Here is a 14,177-nt window from a genome sequence, read left to right as displayed (position 1 = left end):
TTATCAAATACGAGTTAATTTTCCACAGAGCTGGTAGCTGATAATGTAAACTTGAAGTGTAGGGCTTCACAAGTCTTTAGGCCTAACCCAGAATCTAAAAGGCTTTGTTATTGGGCTGTAAAGACCACTGTCAGACCCCCTCCAGGCCTGGCTACCCTGTCCACTCGTAGAATGCTATAACTTGCCAGAATGGCATTGACTGAGTCTGGGCCTGATGCTTCATTGACCCAAGATTCTGTTATAAAGACCCAATCTTGGGCATGTGAAGCAAGAAAGATAGCAAATTCCAGCTTATGTTTTATCAGGGATCACGTATAGATAAGAAAGCCCTTAAGCTTAATCTTGGATTTAAAATTTATAGGCTAGAAGTATGAGCAAGTAAATGATTTCCCTCTGGCCTAATGAGCCAAATGTAGCTCATAACATGTGAATAGCTGCTATGAAAACCACACAGCGAGTAACAACATTGTTGCTGCTCATACATTTCAGACAAAGGGAACACCGTACAAATGGAGGATTCCCACCTACCTCATAGGTTCAGTAAGACATTTCTAGAGTATGCAATGTCTTGTTACTTACCGGTAATCTTCACTTCCCCGATTAGGGTCCTCCTCATCCCAGTCCTTACAAAGTGAGGCGGTCCTGCCTCCAACCAGCCAATCAAAACGCCAGAAAACAAAAGTCAAAGGTCATATAAACACCTACCACCCACCTCCATGCCTGTTATCAACAAGTCCCAGACACAAACACAGCGGGAAGGAGGTAGGGAAAAGGAGTACCCTAATCAGGTAGTGAAGATTACCGGTAAGTAACAAGACATTACCCATTCATGGGTCCTCCTCGTACCAGTCCTTACAAAGTGAGGAACTCACAAGCAGAGAACCAGGAATAAAAAATGCAGGACACCAGGGATCCATCCAGAAAATACAAAATTGTAATCAAACAAATGAACGACGAACAGCAGTGATCAGAACGCCAACAGCAAAAACTGTCAACAGATGCAATTAAACCATCAAGGCGACAATGCCAAACAAACGTGTGACGAGACCGCTAAGAGGCCACACCAAAACAACTCCTGGACTGATACCCCCCCTACCCTTCCCCCCCCGCCCTCCCCCCGCCAGCCCAGGAAGGAAACACAAAACGACCTGGCACCAGAGACAAGGAAGGTAGATCCAAAATAGAGGCAGACCGCCAAACGCACAGAGCGAGTAAAAGCGGAAGGAGAAAATAACCAACTCTGAGCCACCTCCCCACAGGAGACGGGCAGGAGAAAGACAAAACCCCAAGGCACAGAGGATGAAAAACGAAAAGGTGCGAACATCCAAGGAGGAAGGAACAAAGGAATACCCATCCCTGGGCAAATTAGGAAGGAACCACCTTCAGCTGCAAATGGAACATGGAGGAAACCCAGGGAGAAAAGCTGGGCCTAGCCGCAAAACAACCCCAAGCCACAGAAACTACAAAGAAGGAAATAAGAGAAGCAAAGCACTCAACTTACCCAATCAAATCGCAGATGTGACGGCCAACAAAAAAGTCACCTTTGTGGACAACCACACAAACAACCTCCAACAAAGGCACAAAAGGGGACAACAGCAGACCCTGCAAACCAGTAGGCAAACCCAAGAAGGCACAGCCACGGGAAAGACTGGATGCAGAAGCCAAAAACTAGGCAGACTCCGACTCACCAAAGGAGCAACATCCAAAGAGGTCCCGGGACCACGACAAGCCTGAACCTCAGCCCAACGAGCAGACAAGGTAGAAGGGGAAGATCCATCCCAGTGAAAGACAAGAACAGAAGCTGGATCTCCAAAGAAGAGCACCAGGACAACCCTAAACAGAAGCCGGTAACCAAGACCGATGTCTGATAGGCCCCACAAGTCGGAAATCAGACCTGACCAACGAACCAGGAACAAAGGAGCCCAGCCCCCAAATTAGCAACAAAGCCAACAACGCAGACAGGAACCCGCAATCAGATAAACACCAGGACAGGAACACACAACAACTTGAGAAAGAGACTGCAACTATAACCACCAGGCTACGGCGACTCCACCAGGGCAAAACACTAAGTGACCAACAACCAGGGGCAGCCACAGGCGCAGGAGAGGCCGGGAGCCAATTGAACGCAGCCCTCCAACCACGTGCCCAACCACGAAATGGCCAAGAAGAAGACAGAGTGCCCGGAAACTCCAGAACATGGAGAAAGACAAGTACCCCCGAAGAAATCTCCCCCGGAGAAAGCCAAAAAAGCCCGGCACCCACAAAAAGGCAGGCACCAGAACAAGGAGTCAGAGTAGCACCAAGGCAACAAGCGTTGGCCAGAGAGACCTCCCACCAGCCACCGCTTGCCCGGCAGCCAAGGAGAACGCCCACAAGGAACCAAAAGACACATCCAAGAGGAATAGTGCAAAACATTCATCTGAGCCTAAACAGGAGTAGGGTCCCCCTGAACCTGCAAACAATCAAACAACTTCTCAAATCCTACAGAAGGACCTGTGAGGCTTAGGCTGCAGAAGTGCCAGCACACACCCCAAAATGAGAAGCCTTAGATGACAAAAGAGAACTGACTTTGGGAAGCCGAGGAAACAAGGTGTCAAAGACCGCCAGACAATATCACTTCCCCAGAAAACAATAAATACCCTGCATATCAACCTCAAGCCGTTCCTTAGACAGCATATCCCTCAGGACAGCATGGAAAGGAAGGCCATCCGCCATAGGGGAACATTACAGGGAGAATAACCTGTCACCCGAAAAATAGTTAGGGACAAAACTACCATGCAAGACCGAAAGAAGCTTGCCCCGGACGTATACCCCTTAGGGGAATTGTCCATGTGTACCACGTCATCCGCAGGCATCAGCAGACTGGAAATGCAAATCAGCCCTAGAAAACTGCAAAACGTCAACCCCAGCAGGTCCTGAACATAACGCTGCTCCGACACAGCTAATGCAGGCACCAGAGAGGAATCCCCAGTACTCAGGGCCAGAGGAAAAAGGAGTAAATCACACAGGAAAACTCCAAACAAGCAAAAAGGAAGTGCCCAGCAACCAAACACACAAAACGGAAGTGCCCAGCAACCCCCATGACAAACTGCCCCCAATCAACCAAGTCTCGAGACAAGAGACTTAGAAAATCAGCAAAAGGGCAGTCCTGCAGGCCCCACCCACAGCTATAGACACACAACATGGCCGCGGGGGGCGGACGCTGCTGGAAACCCCCAGCGCCGGAACAACCCGGGCCAGGACATCAGGAAAGCTCCCTGCCCCAGCCCAGCGCATGCACAGGGAGCATCCTGAACCCAGGAGCAGGAGCGCGGCCGAACGGAGCACCGGAACGGCCACACAGAACAAAGTAGGTTTTGTTTTCAAAACTCACGGCACCACAACACATCCTGCAGAAAACCGACAACAGCAGATAGGATATACGGAGCAGCAGCGTTCCGACCTCCATTGGAGCAAGAAAAAAAGGCATGGCGGTGGGTGGGAGGGGTTTATATGACCTTTGACTTTTGGTTTCTGGTGTTTTGATGGGCTGGTTGGAGGCAAGACTGCCTCACTTTGTAAAGACTGGGACAAGGAGGACCCGTGAGGGGGTAATGGCTGGTGGTCCGTGCCCCGGGCGCAAATCAGGATGCAGACAGGCACACACAGGCTTGTCTCAGGTGTGCCTTCAGCCCATCCGCGTACACAGGCCCCTTAAGTAGCATCTAGCAACCACTAAAACGCTAACAGATCTTTCCCCTGGCAATCAGGAAGTAGGCAGCCAAAAACAGAAACTATCGTCCGGAACAATTGACCCATAAAGGATGTGGTTGAGCGGTAAAAGCAGGTAAGTGAAAGTTTAAAATGTTGCGTCCAGATTTTAAGCATAAACAATAATGAACTAAAAACCCACCTTAAAGTGCACTGGATGGCTCTCACTACTGGAGGATCCGCGCACACATGACCCTTACGTACTGTATGGTGGCCCCTAGAACTCTAACAGAGCCTACCACTGCTCAACCAGAAAGTAGGCAGGAAAAAATAAAAACTTTCCTTCGCAACAATTGACTCGTAAAGTCTTGTGACAGACCGTGAAAAGCAGGTAAGTGTAAGCTAAAAATACCACAATTTTATTTTAAACATGAACAATAATGAGCTTAAAACACACCGCAAAGTGCACCAGGTGCCAGAACGTATGTCTTTCACTTCGGTTGCTTGCAGAAAAGAAGTTTGAAAAACTAGTGCCAGTAAGTGTACCAGAAGCTGCTGGGGGCTATGTGAAGGTGCACATGTGTCATGTAGGGATATGGGGGCCAGTGAGAGGAAAGGAGTGCTATGCTCCAGATCAGGGGAACAGCAGCTGCCTGGTCAGAGAGGCTGGCACAGTTGTGTCAGGTAGAGGCCACTTCCATGGGAGTAGGCTCTGTTCCTGGGGTGAGTGGAAGGTCAAGGTGCTGCTGGGATGAGATGATGCAGGCAGAATGGTGCCAGGTCCCACATGCACCAGCAGTAGCTTATACTGGCCCACAGGGCACTGAGGTTGGGTCAGGGAGCAGTCAAATGAAGGCCAAAGCAGAAACAGCAAGATGGTATGGGGCCATCATGGCGCCAGCCAACAAGCAGACCCTGGCAAGTGTGGTAGCAGACAATGGCAGCCTGCAAAAGGATGCAGCTGGTCAAGGGTGGATACACACTCAATAGCCCCCAATGAAGTGAGGAACACTCCAGGCTGAACAGAAGATATGTGATGGTGGAGGTAGGTTGGGGGTGGAGGGGGTGAGAGAGGCAAGCTGGTCGGCCCAGCGCAGCCGGCTTTTCAGGCTTACCTGCGGCCCCTGTTGCCGCGGGGCCTCCGGGAAGATCTCGGACTATCTGTTACCTCTATGCATTGCAGAGCAGTGTAGACAGCAGCGCCCCCTCAACTCCCTGTCTGGATCATCACAACGAGGCACTGATGCTGCCCACAGTGTTAAATTGGGCCCAGGTTTGCCACCTCACGAGCCAGATAGAGCATCAGTCATGTCACAGATGGTCAGGCAGTCAACCCTGCTAATGCTGATAGGCCTCTGTGGAATGCTCTGCACATCTCACAGCTTCTTAAAGGTTGGCACCTGGAGTGGCAGGATGGTGGCCGGGACACCGGAGATGAGCCCAGAACGCTTCCCACAGCCCTGGACAGAAAATTCAGGGGCATACGACCAGGCTGGCTCCTCAACTAGTCCTCAGGGCTGGTAGGTGGTGTGTCGCATAGGCCGGAGATGAAGGCAGGCATCGTGTCACCACTAGCTACACCTCACTGCTCCACTTAGTCCCCCAAGGTTTGAGCATAAATGCTTTTCATGACGTTTGGAGGAGTTACAGAGTTGGAATGGAGTAGATTAGTCACTAGGTACTCATCTAGGCGGGATGGTATCACAGTGTCTGCTGAAGCTTCAGAGCCGCACAGCCATGTCGGTCAGCGGATTGGCCTTTCCCCGGCAAGAAAACAATTCAGATAAATGCCCAAAATAAAAATTAACTGTGCGATAAAAAATTTACAACAGGGTCGTGGCTAGCGGGTGCCTGAGTCTGCCGGACAGCGGTAGCTATCGGCGGACCTGCCGCGGCAACCAGCTCCCATGCGGAACCCAGGGTAAAGGTATACCCTCATGAAGAGAGGCAGTACACACTGAAGCAACTTTCTTTCCTGTAGGCAGCCCGTAATCTGCTTTATCCCCATTAAGAGATGCGAGGCGGCTCCGTTATTTATGCGGCCGCCATTTTGTTTGTTTTTCTGCGCTGAGGAGATTCCCTACATGACGCCTCAGGAAACGTGGTTTTTTATTGACGTTTTTTGCCCTGTTTTGCTTTGAGCAATGTTAAGGCTCCAATTACTTGCCATTTTGTACTTATTGCAGAAAAATATCATGGTTGTTATCTTTTTTCACAATGACTTTGTTCATATTTTGTTCCTTTAAGTCAGAGGGTCGTTTTGCCTGTCACTGTTAGGCTTCTTCTCTCATGAATGTTGGAACTTTCATATTTACAATTGGAATCTAATATGAAATTTTTTCCTATTGTACCTTGTCACAGTGCAGCCAGCATTTTCACTTCTGCATATTTTTCTTCATGAGATGATTTTCAGTACTCTCGTACTGTGTATTACTGAAGGTGTCTTTATGGATTTTACAGCCTGCAGCTAGTGTTACTTAGTTTACTGATAATTATTTATGGATTTCTTCTATTCACTCACAAGTGCTTTAAGGATATTTATTATGTTTCATCGCTCCTTTTATGGGGAGGTTGAGGAATCTTAAACTTGCTACTCCTTCTAAAGTTTCTAAAGTGTCTACGTGTCCAGAATCTGACTCAAATCCTAACCGCTCTGAAATGGAGGATCTTCATGCTCAAAAACCTGATATTTCTTCAGGCACTATTTCAAAAGTGCATTGCTCTAGTAAACTACCTGCAATTTCTACCAAAAGACCACAAAAAATCCTCCTACTCCTGAAGAATCCTCTCCGTCAGCCATGGAGGTTATACTTGAAGAGATTCGAGCTCTAAAACCCTTTATAGCGGAAACCAATATAACTTTACAATTTTTTAAATGATAAAAGGTCTTCTTTGGAGTCACGGGTGCTCATTGTGGAACAGCAAACAGAATCTCTTGAACCTTCATGGTCACGCATCTCATCTCTGGAATCTGAAGTGTCTCTTCATAAAAAACAGGCAGAAGACTTGGAAAATAGGAATAGTAGAAACAACCTCCAACTTTATAGACTTCCTGAAAACATTGAAGTCTCCAACCTCGCCACCTTTTTTTAATCCTTCTTGCCCAAGCTGCCGGATTTACCTGCTACTACTTCGCTCAATGTTGAAAGGGCTCACAGACTTTTTTTTTAAGTTTCATAAACCTTTATTGTGTGTAGTAACAGGGTATACAGTAAAACGCCATTTGACAATGATCATGATGCCACAGCGTTATGTTCACACTGACAGTGATGTACCTTACCAACCCAACGTGCCCCGCCCCCACCCCACTGCCCCTTCTAACTTGCCTTCCCTCAGTCCCCCCTCCTCCCTTAGTTAGCTCAGCATTATCAAGCTCAACAGAATTCACCACAAGAAATATCTCGGAACATGACAGTCAATTCTGTAGGCAGCTCAAATTCTCTTGCAGTTTTTCAGAAGGTCATAATCCGCTTTCGACTCCTCCCACCCTCCACCGGCAACAGCACTCCCTGGGTCCACAATCTCATGTTGTATGCTTATGTCCCTCTTATCATTCCAAACAATCGTGTATATATCACCCTTGGTTACTCTTCATTCTCACAAGCCCCATCAACCTCCGTGTGCTGACTTATGAGATAGGCCGTCAGAGGCCCCCAGATATGCTTGGGGTGAGACTTCAACAGCAATTGTTCCGCATATGTGTGCGGTTGTTCCTGCCAAGTGGTTAAGTCATGGATCCAGTCTTTGAACTTAGGAGGCCTACCCCTTCCCCATCTGCGGGCCACCTGTCTCCTTGCCAGCAGCACTCCAATTGCCAGGAATTTCTTGTGTAGTGTCCCAATATCTCCAACCAGTCCCAATAGGGCTCTAAGTGGGGATGGCTCTACCTGCATACCTATCATGCAGGTTATGCCCGTGAAGACCTCCTCCCAGTAGGTGGCAACCTGTGGACACTGTCATGCCAGGTGCGTGAAGTCCGCTCCCCATTGACCGCAGCACATGCATTTGTCATCCTCCCTAAGCTGAAGCCTGTGCAACGTAGCCGGGGTATGATAAAGCTGATGCCGAAATTTATAGTGCGGCAAGCGTAGCCTGCTGTTGCTGGTGACAGCTTCCCTTTGGACATAACATGCCTCCCATTGTTCGTCTGTTAGGGGACTGTCAGGAACCCTGTCCCATTCCTTTCTGGCTCTCACTTGTTAGGGGTTGCGTTTCTCACTCGCTTATACAGCAGTGATATTGTGTGTTTGGAGATATCAGTGTGCAAGAGCAGATGCAGGGACATAAATATATCAGGCTCCATCAAGAAATCCGGGGTTTTAGCTCTTACACTCTGTCTGAGCCGGGTGTATATAAACGTATCCATGAACGTGGGCTCCCGCTCACCAAAGAATTGCTCCTTCGTACGGAATTGCCCACAACATATAGATCACACAGGTTCTATACTGCAGCTTATCAAGCAGGTTTTGGCACATCCTCTCGGTTGTGACTGGCAATAGCGGGAAGTGTCTTAGTGGCACTCTGGGTGAGTACATCAGCTGCACCCTTTCACAAGTGCAAGCCATCTCCAGGCTTTCACTGTGAAATCTACCATGGACGGGTCCCTTTCCCTCTCTTTGGTTAATGTAAACAGATATCCCTCTGGGGGTATTGGGGACATGTAACCATCCTCCACCACAAGGTGGAGCATGAACGGAGGTGGATGAAACCAGTGTACTGCGAAGTGTGCTTGTGCGCAATAGTAGTATTGTTCAAAATTGGGGACATAGTATCCTCCTAGGTGATATGGAAGCATCAGAGTGGCCAAGTTCAATCGTGCCTGCTTACCCCCCCCCCCCCCCCCCCCCCCATATGAGCCGCACCAGTTGCATTCTTAGTGTGCTGAAAAAGAATCTGCCCGGGTGGTAAGGAATATTTATAAACAAGTATAAAAATTTCGGCAGTATGGTCATCTTGATTAAAGATATCCGTCCTGCCATTGAAAGGAGCAATTTTATCCATTTAGAAATGTTATCCGTCACCCTGTCCATGGCCAACCTGTAATTAGTGTGCAATAGTGCTTCTTTGTCTTTAGTAACGTGTATACCCTAGTACTTAAAGTTCCCTGTTTCCCACACCAAAGGGTAGCCAAGTTGGTGCTGTGGTGTTTTGTCCGTCAAGAGGAAGACTGTGGATCAATTTATCTGCACTCCCGCTACAGCCCTGAACTTATTGATTTCCCGCTGTACCTGGTTGAGGTTATCCTGTGGCCTGTGGACATACAGCGTTATATCGTCTGCATATAAGGAGAGGAGTAACTGCCTGGCCGGGTACACCACTGCTCTCTGGTTATGGTGCTGCCTTACTTTCGCAGCTAAGGGCTCTATTGCCAAGGCAAATAAAACTGGGGAGAGCGGGCACCCCTGCCTTGTGCCTATAGTGGCTGTAAATGGCTCAGACCTTGAGCCGTTGAGTAGTACCATGGCACGCGGCCGTGTATATAGCAGTTTTGTCCAGTTTACAAAAGTGTCCGGCATGCCCATATACCTCAGTGTCCCCATCAGGTAATCCAATTCTACTGAATCAAATGCTTTGGTGGCGTCTAGAAAGAGAGCCACTGCAGCGCTATTCAGGTCAATATCCTGCAGTACCGCCAGGAGGGTTCTAAGGTTGTGGGATGTGGCTCGTCCCGGGACGAATGCCGCTTGCTCAGGTACCACCATTCGGTCTAAGAGGGTATTAAGCCTTGTTGCTAGCACTTTCGCTAACATTTTAGTGTCGCTGTTCACGAGTGACTGGGGGCTATATGATTCACAGCTAGCCAGGGGTTTGCAAGGTTTCAACAAGGACATTATCTGAGCTTCCCTCATGGTGGACGGTAGGCTACCCTTCTCCAGTGCTTCATAGAATATTGCTTTCAGGATAGGTGCTAGTATTGACACATACGTTTTACAGAAGTCTATTGGCAACCTGTCTGACCCCGGTGCTTTCCCCGACGGCATGTGCATTATTGCCTCTGTTATCTCGTCTACTTGCAGAGCCAAAAATGTGCGCTGTGTGTCCCCCAGCCACGTCAATGTCGTGTCCTCAAAGGACCCCTGCAGGTCCAAAGAGAAACCCCTCTGCGAGGTGTAAAGCTTTTTTATAGTAAGCTACAATGGTAATCATCTGCCAAGGGAGGTTCCTGTGCGTCTGGCCCTGATCATCCTGCAGTTCATTTATATAGTTGTCAAATTTAAGAGGGCGCACAGTATTTGCCAGGGCCCTCCCACGTCCGTCCCCCTCACCATATACCCATGCCAAGTAAGGCTTCCCCCTGTATCTACATTCTCTATCTGCCACCTCTTCATATTCCGTCATTTTTTCCATCAGTCTAGTCTTTAGTGCTCCTGTCTCCCCTCCGCCTGCTATGTCTCTTTCCAGTGCTTTTAACTCACCCTCCAGTCTGCGTAGGCCCCTGTTAGGTCTTTAAGTATACCTCCACCTTTAAAGATGCACAATCCTCACACTGTCACTTTAAATGCCTCCCATACTGTTATTAAGCTTGCTACCGAGTCAATATTCCTCGCAAAGAAGTCCTGAATTTCCTGTTCCACTTCCACTTTAAACACTGCATCCTGCAGATGCAGGGGGTTAAGTTGCCAATTAGGATATGGGGCCGGAAAGTCACCAGCAACGGGGAGTGGTCCGAGTATGTGCGGGCCAGATGGATCGCCTTAAAAAGCCAGTGTGCCATGCCCACCGCCACCAATAGGTAGTCCAGTCTGGCCATGTTTTATGAACCACTGAATAGTGTGTTCCTTCCCTCTGCGAGGGATGACTATGCCGCCAAGCGTCCAGCAATCGATCAGAGACTAGTATGTCACGAAGAGTGTGTTGCACAGTGGTATAGTGCGCCGCCGAGGCATGGGATCGATCGTTTTGTGGGTCTATGACTGTATTAAAATCCCCTCCCCATTTAACATAAGTAGATCCTAGCGTTTGGAGTTTGCCCCTCAGCAAGAGCAAGGGGTGTGTATCATCTGTATTGGGTCCGTAGTAGTTTGCAATGGTTACATCGCGTGAATTCAGTTTCCCACAAATCAGACAGTACCTCCCATTAATGTCTGCTTCCATCCCACCCAGCACAAACCGGGCCCCACGCTTAATGAGGATGGCCACCCCCCTGGAATACCCAGAGTACAATGCAAAACATCTGTGGGACACCCATTTAGTTGCAAATTGGGGTGTGCTACTGGGTTGCAAATGGGTCTCCTGCAGTAGGGCCACCTTGACATGATGGCGGTCTAGATATCCCAGTACCTGTCTCCGTGGGTTATTCAGTCCCCTCACGTTCCATGATATAACGTTTAGATCATTTCTATTGTCCGTGGTGTCTGTTATTTCGTCTGGCTGTACTAGTCCTACACTTGTGTATGTCTCGCTTGCCTCTCAAATGTGTATTGTGCAACATTCCCTCCCCAAGTCCCCCTCCCACCCACTCCGGCTCCCCCAACTTGCCAAGCATTTACACCCCCATCTCAACTCTGTGATCAAAAGGCTCTTTTCTTACCCCCTGGGATATAACAGTAAAGGGGTATGCCCTCGTGTGGGTTCCGCTAGGGGCACACACCTTGCCCACTCAACCCCCCTATTTCACCCTCTTGCTGCCCCACTTAAGTAAGCAGAGGTGAGTGTCCGGGCGGAAAAGTGTTAGAACATCTATTTAACAATCATGATACATCACCAACGCGGAACAGTCCTCAGGAGGTCACTCTGCCTTGACAGTTCTGCTTTCAGTGTTGTGTAGGATCATGTCCTCATCCTGGTTCCGACAACGGGCAACTGTGATCTGGACCTCCTGCATGATGCTGCTTCCTAGGCCGTTGCTCTGCATGTCTGTTTGAGATGCTCTTCCTCCTATTGAGGAGAATTGAAAAAATTGTTGTTTCCCCAGATGGTGAATCTTCAGTCTCGCGGGGTACAGCATGGTGTACGTTATTTCCTGTGCTTGAAGCTTCTTCTTAACAGCTGCAAACTTCCAACGGGCTTCCTGCACTGCTTGCGTGAAATCAGGATAAAAGGCCAGGGTGGCATTTTCATATCGCACCTTCCCCTTCTCCCGGGCCAGGTGCAGCACAGTGTCTCTGTCACAATAGTTCAGGAAGCGAACAATCACTGGGCGCGGTGTTGCCCCCGGTGGCGGGCGCGCCGCCAGTGATCTGTAGGCTCACTCAACTGTCATGTGTGCAGAGAAGGGGAGTCCTTATCAAAAAGTTCAGCCACTAGCTTTTCCATGAAGTCCTCCATTCTTCCAGTATTTGACGATTCGGCCAGGTGCAAAACACGGACGTTGTTTCTCCGTGAGCGGGCCTCTAACTCCTCATTCTTGTCTGCTATTACCTTTAGCAACTTGTCCATCTGAAGCACATGTTGTTTGTTGGCTGCAGCTCCGTCCTCCAGCTCTAACACCCTGTGTTCCGCCTCCTTGATCCTCTCATTTTACTGGTCAAGCTTGGTGACCACCGCGTCCAGCCTGTTATTCATGGCATCCATCTTGGTGTCAATGGATGTGAGGCTTTGCCGCATCCCCACTAGTAGCGCCTTCCAATCCTCATCCCTTGGCTCTGTGGAGTCTGATTCCGAACGCTCCTTGGAGTTCGAGCAGGGCACCTTCCATGAGTCAAGTGACAAGTTTGCCTGCTTGGTCTCTGTTCTCCCCATGCTGGCCAATTTGCGTGCTGTGTACACCCCTCGTGCAGGAAGAGTATCGCCGTCCATGCCGCAGGAGTCTGTGCTGGGCCCCTCGCAGTAGCTGCCTTCATGTTCTGTGGTCCTGCTCCATGCCTTCTGCGTAAGGTGACCTGATGCTGCCTTGCTGGCTATCCCCCCTTGTCACAAAATGGATGTTGTGGAACTAGCGATTGTTAAAGTCTGCCTGGTGGTCAGAAGTGTCAGGTTCCCTCACTGGGGGGTGGCCTATGCAGTGCGGCAGCTGATATTCTAAGGGAAGCTCTCACCGATATTCCTTCGAACCGCAGGGGCTCCGTATGCTGCTGCTGCATGCCGCGCTTAAAATGGCGGCTCTGCTCCTTCGCTGCAGCGCTAGCACCTACCCAGTCTGGGCTGAGTCTATGTGGCGGTGCTGCACGTGCGTGTAGATGTAGCAGATGCCTCGGGGACACAATGCCCATGTCCGCTCTCCCTCTGACGCCTGAGCTCTCCTGTACCCTTTATTCTGCTCAGTCAGATTGCAGGCCGCAGTGCCCAGGTGTCTTGTTTTGCAGGTCTCCGGGCTTGTTCTCCTACGTGTGCCAAGTCAATTGCCTGTTTCTAGAATACAGCAGCTTCGGAGCCCCTCGCCTCTGTCCAGCTCTTGTCAGCAGTGTCGCTGCAGCTCACGCTCTTCTCCTGGCCGTTAATAACCAGCGCCAACTGTCTTGCGGCATCAGACTTTCCTGGCCTCCCAAGCTGCCTCAACATTCCAGGCGATCACTGCTATTTTCTGAGCTGAGTCTCTGCAGCCCACCACTCCTTCATGCCGCACCGCTCCAGCAGTCAAATAGTACCGCTGCGGTCAGCACCTGGTCCGCTTTCCTGTGGCACTCATAAAGGGCAGTATATGTTGGTGAGGATGTGGTTGATGTTTATCTTTCCGCCCGGTCTGGTGGGAGCCTCACTGGTGTGCAGCCATCATGGTCGTGCACCACCTAGTGCCCCCAGGGCTCACAGACTTGGTCCAAAACTTTCAGGAAAACCTTGTGGTGTGATTATGCTTTTTCTGCAACACACAATCTTCTTCAAGTTCTTGCAGCGGACAAGCCTAGGAAACAGGTTTTTGGGGAAAGTCACTGTCCCTTCCTTTTCTCAAGATGGATCTAAAATCACAGCAGATCGACATAAAACATTTCTTGATCTTCATCCTCAAGTATGTTCATTCAACGCCAAATATGGCCTTCTTCATCCAGGTCTCTTAAAGGTAACATATAAAGAAAAGAGTACAACATTTGATGCCCTGCAGCGCTACAGAAGTTTGTTACTCTTCACGGAGCTGATACTATGGCTACTTCTAGACCTGCTTGAATATTATATATACTTCATGTTAAGCTGATGTTCTATTTTTACTTGTTCTGAAGTTGTTTCAGTGATTGTTAGTTCTATATATATATTTGTAATGCCTTTATAATGCTATACTGTTATTTCTCTCTCTTGACTTTTGTTTCTTCATATTTTTCTTACATTTCTTTCCTTGTAGATATTTCTTTGTGTTAATTCTTTTTTCTCACTCACGGGTGCTTTTTCTTCAACAATTCTGTTACCTCCTGATCCTCCTGTAACGTTGACATCTTTGGTTGTGGTCCTTTCTGGATTCGATGGGTCTTCAAAGTTGTTGTTTTCTTCTCCAGGTGTAGTATCCCCCCAGTAGTGTTGTTTTGTAGGTATGATGTTCAGTCGTCTTTGTGGGACATGTACTGTCCCTTTGTCTTTATTCTCTTCTTTTTTCTTTTTGTCTCTCCCTTCTCACCTAC

This window comes from Lissotriton vulgaris, chromosome 7 (assembly GCF_964263255.1).
Source record: "Lissotriton vulgaris chromosome 7, aLisVul1.2, whole genome shotgun sequence".
Lineage (NCBI taxonomy): Eukaryota > Metazoa > Chordata > Amphibia > Caudata > Salamandridae > Lissotriton > Lissotriton vulgaris.
This window is presented reverse-complemented; position numbering follows the sequence as displayed.